The following is a 10,284-nucleotide window of genomic DNA, read 5'->3' as shown; positions in this document are numbered from 1 at the left end:
GTGCTGTCAAACAGCCAGCCACTCATTGTATTAACGGTTGGCTTTGAGCATTTTCGTCTTTGTTGTTGACGACGTAGTCTCTGGCCGTAGAGAAGTTTTATTTTATTTAGAACAAAATCACCACTCTGAAGAGGAAAAGAGAACATGTCGTGTCTCCTGCAATGAATTTCGTCGTTACCCTAATAGGAAGATGTAGTTCTCCAGTTAATTTTTTTAAGCTAGCAATCAGTGCCAAACTATACGCAGCCAAGAGTGGATTTCGAAGAATCGTTTCAAAGAAAACAATGAAATGTTAAAAGAAAAAGCCAACAACAATAGATATATACATAAAAAGAAAAATAAATCATATAACAAAAAACCAATAATACTTTCTAAGGAAAAATCGTTAAACCTCTATGCTGAAGTTTTGCAAATTATTGCCTATGATGATTTAAAGAAAATATAAAAGGAGTAAATTGTTTTAAAAATTAACAAAGTGTGTATCGTTCTGAACAAATAAATTATATATGTACAAAAGAAAAAGTTGAAGTGGGTCATTTTAAAGTGGAGGAATTTAAGTCAAATGGAAAAAAGATATCACTGAAAACAAAAGTATATCAGTATGAAAAAAATTTAAGTTGTACATGTTTTTTTTTTGTTGGAAAATACTTATTGTCATATAGAATATGAGGAAATTTCCTCACCCGTCCCGTTATTGATGTATATGCAGTGCTTGAGTTTCTAAAGAATGTTACACACATATAAGTATAGGTGCGGGTACGAGCATTAGTGATTGGCCTTTTCAATGGCTGGATATGTTTACACGGAGTCCTCCCCACTAACCGCCCAGTGAATTTATGCGCGTGTATGTGTATTCCTATTTTGTATGTACACTGTGAATATTGGCTAATTGTAAAATAAATGCATAGCCTTCTATTGGTGGACGATGAAAGAGTATGCCTATGTTTGTTCGAGTGTGGATCAGACCATGCACTATAAATGGGGACACACTTCTTGAATTGTCTGACAATGGAAGGAACAAAAAGGCCGAAACCAACATTAAATTACAAATCAATATCAATTTGAAGAAAAGTGCAAAAGAAACGAAATGTATAGAAGAAGAGACGAGAAGAGAAGACAACGAAAGGAAAACACAATTTCGAACCCACCCAGAATAGAAATGTCAGTGTGTCAGCCGCATATGTAAGAGTGTTAAAAGGACATACACATGTACGTATATAGATAACATGAACTAATGGTCGAACAAACGAACACAAAAGCAAACAATGATAAAGAACGAAATACTAAGAAAGCACAAGAAAACGATTTACAGAAATGTAAAAAGATACATTTCATTGAGTACGACCACTATCGCGTATACAGAAACACTAAATTCCAACACATACAGTCACACACGAGTACACCAACACCCATACACATAGGTTCACAAACTGGCATTGCTCAAGAAATGCTTTTCCTTTTTAACCGTATTCTCCTGTCCACTGTGAGTTAGTGTGTTGATGCTTGACAAATACATAAACATCGTCCGTTCCGTGTAAGCGAACTAAAGAAATGCAGGTTGTTTCATAGACATCAATGTCATTTGCACAGTTTTTGTGTTTTTACATAAATCACATGTTTGCATAACACTCACGGACAACTTGACCTCACCTATCTATCCAGAATTCGGCAAAGCACGTTTATCCACGAATTCATTGTTTTTTTTTTTGCTAATTATACAATTATTATATAATGAAAAATTATGAATGTGTATGAACATCCTCTCATTCTGTATAACCTAGCTATGTATCCTCAGCATTCGCATAAACATGAGTGTTATCTTCTGCTCGTTGCTTGACACGCGGGTGTGCCGCGGATGATGGTTGGCTAATAACGAAAGCCATAATTTAAATGTTAATCTTTTTGAATGGGGGAATTATTTACAATTTGCTTCCACAAGATTTTTTTTACAAATTCTTTAGTCATGTCCAATACATGGACATTATAATAGATATACATACATACAGATGGACCTCTGCAAGCATGTGTTCATGGTATTTGGAAATCCTTTGAATGAAAACGAACAAACAAGAAAAGCCATATACAAATAAGAAAGTACCGGAGTAGGCTTGAAATCTTTTTCATTTAGGAATCAAAAAACTAAATTGCGTCATTTTAAATATTTCCAAATATCAAAGTTCCTTCTATAATTTACGCCTCCTACCTTTTTAAAACGAGTACAAAACGGTTACGGTGCATGTAATAGCATAACATGCTTTGCATGTGAAATAGGGTGAAGCATATATCGGAGGTTAAGCTATATCTGAACCAACTTTGTACATATTTTTTGACTTTTTCTAGTCAGAACTTTATAATTGGACGAAAGTAGTGTAGTTGGTGTATAATAGATATATATGTGTGTGCAACATTCAAATCTGAACCGATTTCGATAAACTTTGACAATTGTGTGTCTTGCGAAGACACAAATAGGTAAAGACTTGACAAAATATATTTTTTTTATATAATGGTGTGTGGCTAAAATATGTAGCTCACAGCTCACGGCATGGTCATGCTAATAACAGAAATACAACTTCGATTGTTCGATTCTTTAAATATATTTAAACTTCTGTTAATATTATTCAATTTGTTGGCCCTCTATGGAGTAGGTTCCAAAGAAATAGGCCAATATTGTCAATTTCCTATCGGAGATAAATAAATATGATATAGATATTGCGTCGTGCCAGGTTTGGACTATATTGGTTACTTCTTTAAAATTATATTTATACGATCTGTGATAATTTGTGGAAAATGTTAGAATGTGCGTAAGGTACCAGAAGTACACTTCATCTAATACTGATAAAAATATTGGTATGGGCAAAATTACAAGAAATTCGAACATTTATATCCTATTTTATGTGAAATCATAAATTCCATATTAATCTCAGGTTTCTGGTTTCATGTTATGACAGATAGAGGTATTGAAAATTGTAACCCTTTGTGGGTGAAGTACCAGTTGGGGTGCGCATACATATATCATCTGTTTGCAAAAATGTTTTTTTGTATGAAATTTGAAGGGAGTTGGATGCTTATTTCTATTTCTTTGAGTTTTGTTTTTCAAAATCTTGAACCCTATGTGGGGGAGTTACCAGAAGAAATTGTACGATCTTGTGTTGATGAAAATATTGAGATGTACCAAGTCCGAAAGGAATCAGATGTTAATTTCGCGTTTTATAAGCTTCGTGGATATTCAAAATGTTGACCCTTTGTGGGGGAGGTACCAGAAGGAGTGGGCCGATATATCCCATCATGCTAGTAAAAATAATGGGATGTGTGAAATATGAAGAGAAACGAATGTTTATTTCGGATTTTATTATCGTTTTGGTTATTCAAAACGTTGACACTTTGTGGGAGAGGTACCAGAGGAAATGGTCCGATCTCTACCATCTTTATAACAGATCTTGTATTGCTGGAAATATTGAGATGCACCAAGTCTGAATGGAATATTTTTTTGAAAATTTCGACCTTTTGCGGGGGCAGGTACCAGAAGAAGTGGACAACGGAGATAATTCAACTTGGTGACAATATTTTGACTCTGTTTTATCCCATCTTAATACTTCTGCCTTTGTATCTTGTACTAAATATTATTAATATGAAATATGGCATGCAGAGTACGTCTTTTGGGGGACTTAAATGACAAATCGGATAATATATATATATATATATATATATATATATATATATATATATATATATATATATATATATATATATATATAAATATGTCAGGATTTACACCAAATAGCATTCGTTCTTGAGAAAAACAAATTATATGTGACAATCGAAATGGTACTTGTACTCTGCCTAGAAAAATACATGAACATAAATCAACTCAGAATGTGATACTATGGATATCATCGAAAGGAACTCCTTTTGTTGTGCATGTGCACAAGGACTTAACTCCCTCTACCGCAGTGTGGCATATGATATAAAAACGTTTAATATTGGATCCACGTCCACTTTTGTCAGTGAAATTAGTTCGTAATGAGTCTTACCGTAAAGTCGATGGTACCGACTTCCTGCTACAGTGGATGCAAATCTATCTATTGCAAATTCTGAATATTCGGAGGATGTATGGGTAATATAAGAAATCGTAGGTCTTCGGTCACCGAAAACAGAACCCATTACAAACAATTTTAAACCACTCCGCTGAAAAATGTAGCTAAAATCATCAGAATACCGAATATCGAGAGGTACTGTTCTATGGAGGCTAAGTGAAAACATTTACCCGCATAGGCAATATTCTGCCACAGGAGGTAGAACCAATTAAAATCTTTTTGTGCCGAAACTTAAACAATTCCCTTAGAAAATGTGACTAAAATAGTCAAAATACCGAATATCGGGAGGAACTTGTTATATGGAAGCAGTAAGGAAAAGTGGACCTGTATATAACATAATCTGTCGCAAGAGGTATAACAATTTAAAATTCTGTCAGATTTTGGGGGTGAGGAAGCTTGTTTTAACTAATCTATTGTCATATCGAAGGTCTTAGTCTCGTTTTTTGCCCCTTGCCACCCTGGTAAAGAATATGTCTCCAGCAATAAGGAAAAACTGGTGAGGGCTAGGAAATCGGAAACAGTTTGTGTGTTTTTGTGCACTGAAATTGTTGCAATAAATTAAGATCTACCTGGCTAAAATTTCTTCCGCCATTTAAACGGGCTTGCAATGGACAAATGCCGACTTCGGTTCCCATCGTACAGCTAAACCTCCTAAAGTGACGTTGTGTTGGGGCAATATTTGCTGAACTATTTGGGACAGAATTTTTGCAGACATTTGTGACATAATATTCTGTGGCAAATTTCCCGAATTTAGGTTGAGGGGCGAAACAGTCACCACATGTCCTGATGGACATACCCTTAAGCCAGTATTTGTCTGTTGTGGGCTCTAGACTAAGAAATTATTGAAAGAAAGCAACAGAATTTCTGTAAGATTAGAAATTCAGTTGCCTTTACAAAATCCCAAATCTGTTTTATTCCATTTAACATGATCTGATTAAGGTCTGGTATGTAGTCGTTCTCTAAGAATTGGATTCTGATATTTGCAAACGCAGGGCATTGATAAAGAGAATGGTCCAACGTTTCATCATCTTCCCAGCATGCCCTGCATATCCTATCTTGTACATATAAGCTTGTAGGCCCAGCTGGCCCTACGTCTTCAGGTCCCACGCCCATGTCTTTAACTCTAGACGTGATGCATTTGGCGGCACTGGATTGTCAAAGTTTACTGTTGCTGTCTTGGCGAGAGCGTTCGGTGTCTCGTTACTACTAATCCTCATATGACCTGGTACCCTATATAACGCATGTTGATCCGTGTTGAAAATACTTGTTGATTGGATTTATACATTCCAACACCGTTTTCGAAGGCATGGTATCGGATTTATAGCTTTTATGGTGATGTTACTCCACTTCAAGGATCGTATTGTGATCGGGCAAGCAAGAGATTACGGTATATAAATCTCCAGTTGAGGTATAGACAAATGTCAGGTACGCGTTGAAAAGGGCGGCAATGTTTGCATATTCGGCAAGTTTAAAAAATATTTTGTCATTTAATATGCCGCTACTCTTGAAATTGGATCACCGCCTTCCGTTAGGTGGTACAATATTTTATTGGTTCCAGGTGGTCTTTAGGCAAATTGGCTGAACCTTTATTGGAATCGATAATGTTTCATCGTTGCTTTGGAATATGGCGGCTTCTTATCAGTTTCCGGAGCATCTGAAGGCGGCTTCGAAGTGTTTTGCTCCTCGGGAGACCTGATCCTCTTCCCGTCTCCACGGAAGTGGGGAAATTTTCGTAGCACCCTTTGGAATATTGCGACTTTGCATTTTTGCATGCCTGTTGCATACGTAGCTTTTGTCGTTAAACCCCAGACAGTTTTTTGTTTTTGTCGTGAGCTTCGCCAAGCTGTCACTCGGCTCTTCTATCCCCTTGTGGACCTCCTCCTCCGTTCTGCACCCTAACTTTATTTAAGTTCTTCTTTCATATTTTGTTTTTTTATTTTTGGGGAACACCCCCATAGACAGGTTTCTGTCCGTGGGAAATCCTATCCGCTCCAATCAGTTTGTAACAAGACGTCCTGGTTAGAGCAAAATAGCGTTATAATCCGTCTCCCTCAATACGCCGGAAGGGACGCGTCCGGTAGGACAACTGACAAACACCCTCGGGAATAGCTGAGCAAATCATACGGGTTCTCTGCCACGTTTGCGTTTTGTGATGTGTTTGGTTCTAGTTATTCACAATGTTGTATTGTTCTCATAATCCACTTTAAAATTTGTCAGACCTTTGAAATTACGTAGGGTAAGGGTGGAAATACATAAAGCGCATATTTGGCTGGCTTAAGTCATCGGCTGGCTTCTTCGTAGATGAACAAAGGAGTTTTAGGTTGACTTAGTTCGATTTTGGCCTTAGGCTCCTTTGTTCATTCATTTGGAACCTCACAGTAATTCTATACTTACTTTTGACATACCCTTCCCACCAACACATTTTCCATTTTTAAATGAAAGAGTTGTGTTGAAAACATCGTTACGACTGTAACAGTATTCAGAAATAAAATTAGGTAACGTTTTATCAACCCATTCATCCCGAGTGGGAATATTTATTTCACCAACTCCACAAACAACCTCGCTTACAACGTCGTATTTCCTATTTAATTTATCAAGCAGTACCGAACTCACCACAAATTCAAGTTATCCCAATGATTTTGCAAACTCCATAGCATTTTCCTGGATTATGGCTCTATGATTTCTCGCTGATGTAATCCCCTTCGTTACGGCTTCGTCAAGATCAGAATATTTAGAAATTCGAATCTTTAGAAATTTATTTGACACAGATGTTGCACTGTTCAGTGTAGAGAGTTTATTTTGTGGGAGAATTTCTACTATTGCTTCAAAAACAATTCGTTATAGGGAAGCAGAGAGGCTGAATTGGGCGAAAATTAATTCACATAATTGTGCTATAGAAAAAATAGAATATAGAAGTTTGAGATAGAGAAGTTCGACTGTACACATTTGATAACTTTTGAAAAGTGAATTTAATACCACCAAATCTGAGTATTTACTCATACTTTTGGAAGCCCAATAATGCATGCATGACCCAATAATAAGATCGACCAGAAGGGGAATTCCCCAAAAAATACAATTTTGTGTAAAAATGTGTTATTCATTAGAGCGTAAAAAGTATTTCGCTGGAACAAAAAACATTACAGAGAATTTCTCATTTGTCAATTTTGGATTTAAGACAATTTAGTGGACAATTTCACCATACCACCTAGACCTATTTTTCGAATAATTCCTTTAGAAAATTTGGACTTATATAAAGGCCAGAATGTAATCAGTTCCGTTGAAAAATGTTGCTAAAATCATAAAATAAATATTTTTCGTAGGTGCCTTTGAATATGGCCTTTTAAAGAACAATGGGCTAGCTACATAGGTATATACCCGTCACGACCAACAAATACCAATTTGGAGTTCTACTGAAAATGTTGCTAACATTATTCCAGTCTCCTCTTTTCTGTTTCCTCAGTTAACACACAATTGAATTTTAATTTTAATTTTTTCCTATTTTGCACAGGTTTCAAACAATTTACCAAATATGTTTTTGTTGTCTCATATTCGGCCAGAAACGTAAGGAAAAATGGGTATTTCAGCCGAATGACAACCACAAATAACTTTACAACTGGCAAGAAAATCGATTGCATTCTATAACTCCAATCGTTTTTAAAATAAATCATGTCTGGCTGAATTTAATATCTCTTATTAATCAAATCAAAATTAGCTAAGAAACATATCTTGTAAATTTATCAATGAAGTACAGACCGGCATACAAATATATTCTGTTTCAATGGAACTTCATTGCATATATCCATTAGAACCTCTGAGAATTTTCGCCACTCCGATCGTAGCAATGTACTTATCTTCTTCACATACAGGACGCGTTTTAAGTACAGTTTGTCAAACGTTTCATTTCTCGGTTGCTTCGGAAATAACCACCACGGATGATATAACATTGCCAGCGATTTGGGTCATGTAGTTATCTCTCTATAGGTGTGTATACAAAGGAACATCATCAGCTGTGACAGGCATTACATTAAATGGGCAACGATCACCATAGTCCAGCTCTTCTTTGAAGCTTTGTAATACAACGAACAGACCTGGCCTGGTGCCGACAATAGGACTCCTGCTGGATATTTCAATGAATATCCCTGCTCCAAAGACAACTCAATGTATGATTAACAATTTTGGTATATTTTGTAGGTATCAGCTGATATTACTTGTGGACCTTATAATTGGGCCATGGCAGTATGTATTAAAAATTAAAAAAATAAAATAAAATTAAATTGAACCAAAAAACATTATAGAAAGGTAGATATATGTTTCGTAAGATCATTTAATTAATCGCCTTTTGAAGAGGTTTCCCACCATATGAGATTTAGAAATGGAAAATGGAAGAAGCTGTGGCCAAAACCTTAAAAATGTTACTTTAAATATTTTTTACACGCAAAGTAAGGACAATGTTATCGGAATTCTAATAAAATAAAGGGAAACACAATAAAGGTTGGAAAGCGCATCGGGGTAAGGATAGTAATAGCAATTCGAAAGTAAAACGACCTAGGGCCTTTTTATATTAAAGAATAGAAAAGTCAAACATGCAAAGTACCGATCAGACAATGTCACAAACTTAAAATTTCACAATCCGCACAACTGTTTGAATGTATTCGGGGTATGTTTTCCAAGCTGATATGTTAGCGAACAAAACTATATGCAATCGTTTCCAAACGTTTACTGTTCGCAATTTCGGATGGTATCAAGGGCCGAAAATTATTATTATTTTTACTGGTGCATTGATTTTCATTTCGGTTTTTAACACCCTAAATATATGTCCTAGACCCATGATCAGCATAAAATACTACACAATAGTTTGTATTGTGTCTAGGACGATTGGTATTTAAAATGTCGGTTTTCGTTTTCGAATAGCCCCCATATAACGGTATTTGCCGATATTCGGTATTTTGATGATTTTTCGCATTTTCCACCGTCCAATAATTTCTATTTTTTCCATTGTAGAATTAAATATATGGTCTCTACGCCACATTGTGGTGTATAAAGTATTTGTACATTTATTATAATACTAGCTGGCCCGGTCCGCGTTGCCGGCCCGTAGTTTTTGTCTATTATGCATATTTGTCCAAGCTTTATTATTCACAGATATGACTGATATAAGTGTTCACGTACTGGTCGATTAAAAGTGTTTTAAAAATGTTTTAATATACCTGTACCCATATTTAAGCCGTGGGCTTCAATATTTAAACCTTGGACTTCAAATGTGTGGATGTGCTATTCAAATCTTTTAAAAAGTATATATCTATCGTATCCCGATGTAAGGGATCAAATTAATTTTTAGTATGGTAAAAATCGTAGCAAAATTTTCCAGTCAAATGAGCAGTAATTTGGAATTTATTGTATTTTGTACACCTCATAATTTAGGGCTATATGATTTAAGAATAGCCAAAGTTAATTACTTTTTTTAAACCAATTAGCACCTCAGATTGTGCATTAGAGTCGTCATCAGTCCCCCTAACCATGTCGGTCTGTTTGTCTGCCAAAATGTGGACTTGAGGGGGTTCTATTACATGGAAAAATTCTAAAATTAGTAGATATGTTGAAATTTTTGTGTAAGATTTCCACCCCTAATATACACTTTTTTAGCCAAATCCTTTGAAACATGGTAAAATCAGGAGGGACCTTTATATGGGCACTACTCCGAAACATCGACCTACATTGAAAACTTTCTTCTACCCCTTATAATCCAATATGACAAATAAAGGCCAAATCAAAAATATAGTTATTTTACACTCATTACCGAAAGATGGGAATTTATTTTATTTGCCATTTAAATTGTAAGTTGGAGACCCCATAAAGTCCATATTTTTTTCATCAGATAGTATAATTCAATGGCGTTTCAACAAATATTCGGTCCCGTGCTACTTCCTTATATTTGTAATTTGTTCATGTTTTCACAATTCATTTCATATAGATGTGTATCTCAAATCTACGTTCCCAACCAATATTTTCTTGGGGGTTACAAATTCAATAGAATACAAAATGTTCTTTTCTGTCCACACATTAGATGTGAAAGTGGACTTGGGGATACTCCAATGTGGGGACTTTACTTAAATTCCTATGGGGCAATTATCTGTATGATGGTTCCCTACCCCAAGGTAGCATTTGTAGAATTTTTTAGCCAAATCAATTG

The 10,284-nt window shown here is 35.5% G+C and overlaps 1 protein-coding gene across 1 annotated transcript in view; it reads left to right on the top strand.

The window, feature by feature from the left end:
• Positions 1 to 317: 317 nt before the first annotated feature.
• The window catches only part of LOC131804698 (uncharacterized), a 120,619-nt gene continuing 110,652 nt past the window's right edge, over positions 318 to 10,284 (top strand). Inside the window, exon 1 of the mRNA XM_059127760.1 lies at positions 318 to 475. The gene's annotated coding sequence lies outside the window, so the exon portion shown is untranslated. The remainder of the gene's footprint in view (positions 476 to 10,284) is intronic.

The sequence above is a fragment of the Musca domestica genome, unplaced genomic scaffold, assembly GCF_030504385.1.
Source record: "Musca domestica strain aabys unplaced genomic scaffold, Musca_domestica.polishedcontigs.V.1.1 47, whole genome shotgun sequence".
Lineage (NCBI taxonomy): Eukaryota > Metazoa > Arthropoda > Insecta > Diptera > Muscidae > Musca > Musca domestica.
This window is presented reverse-complemented; position numbering and strand designations above follow the sequence as displayed.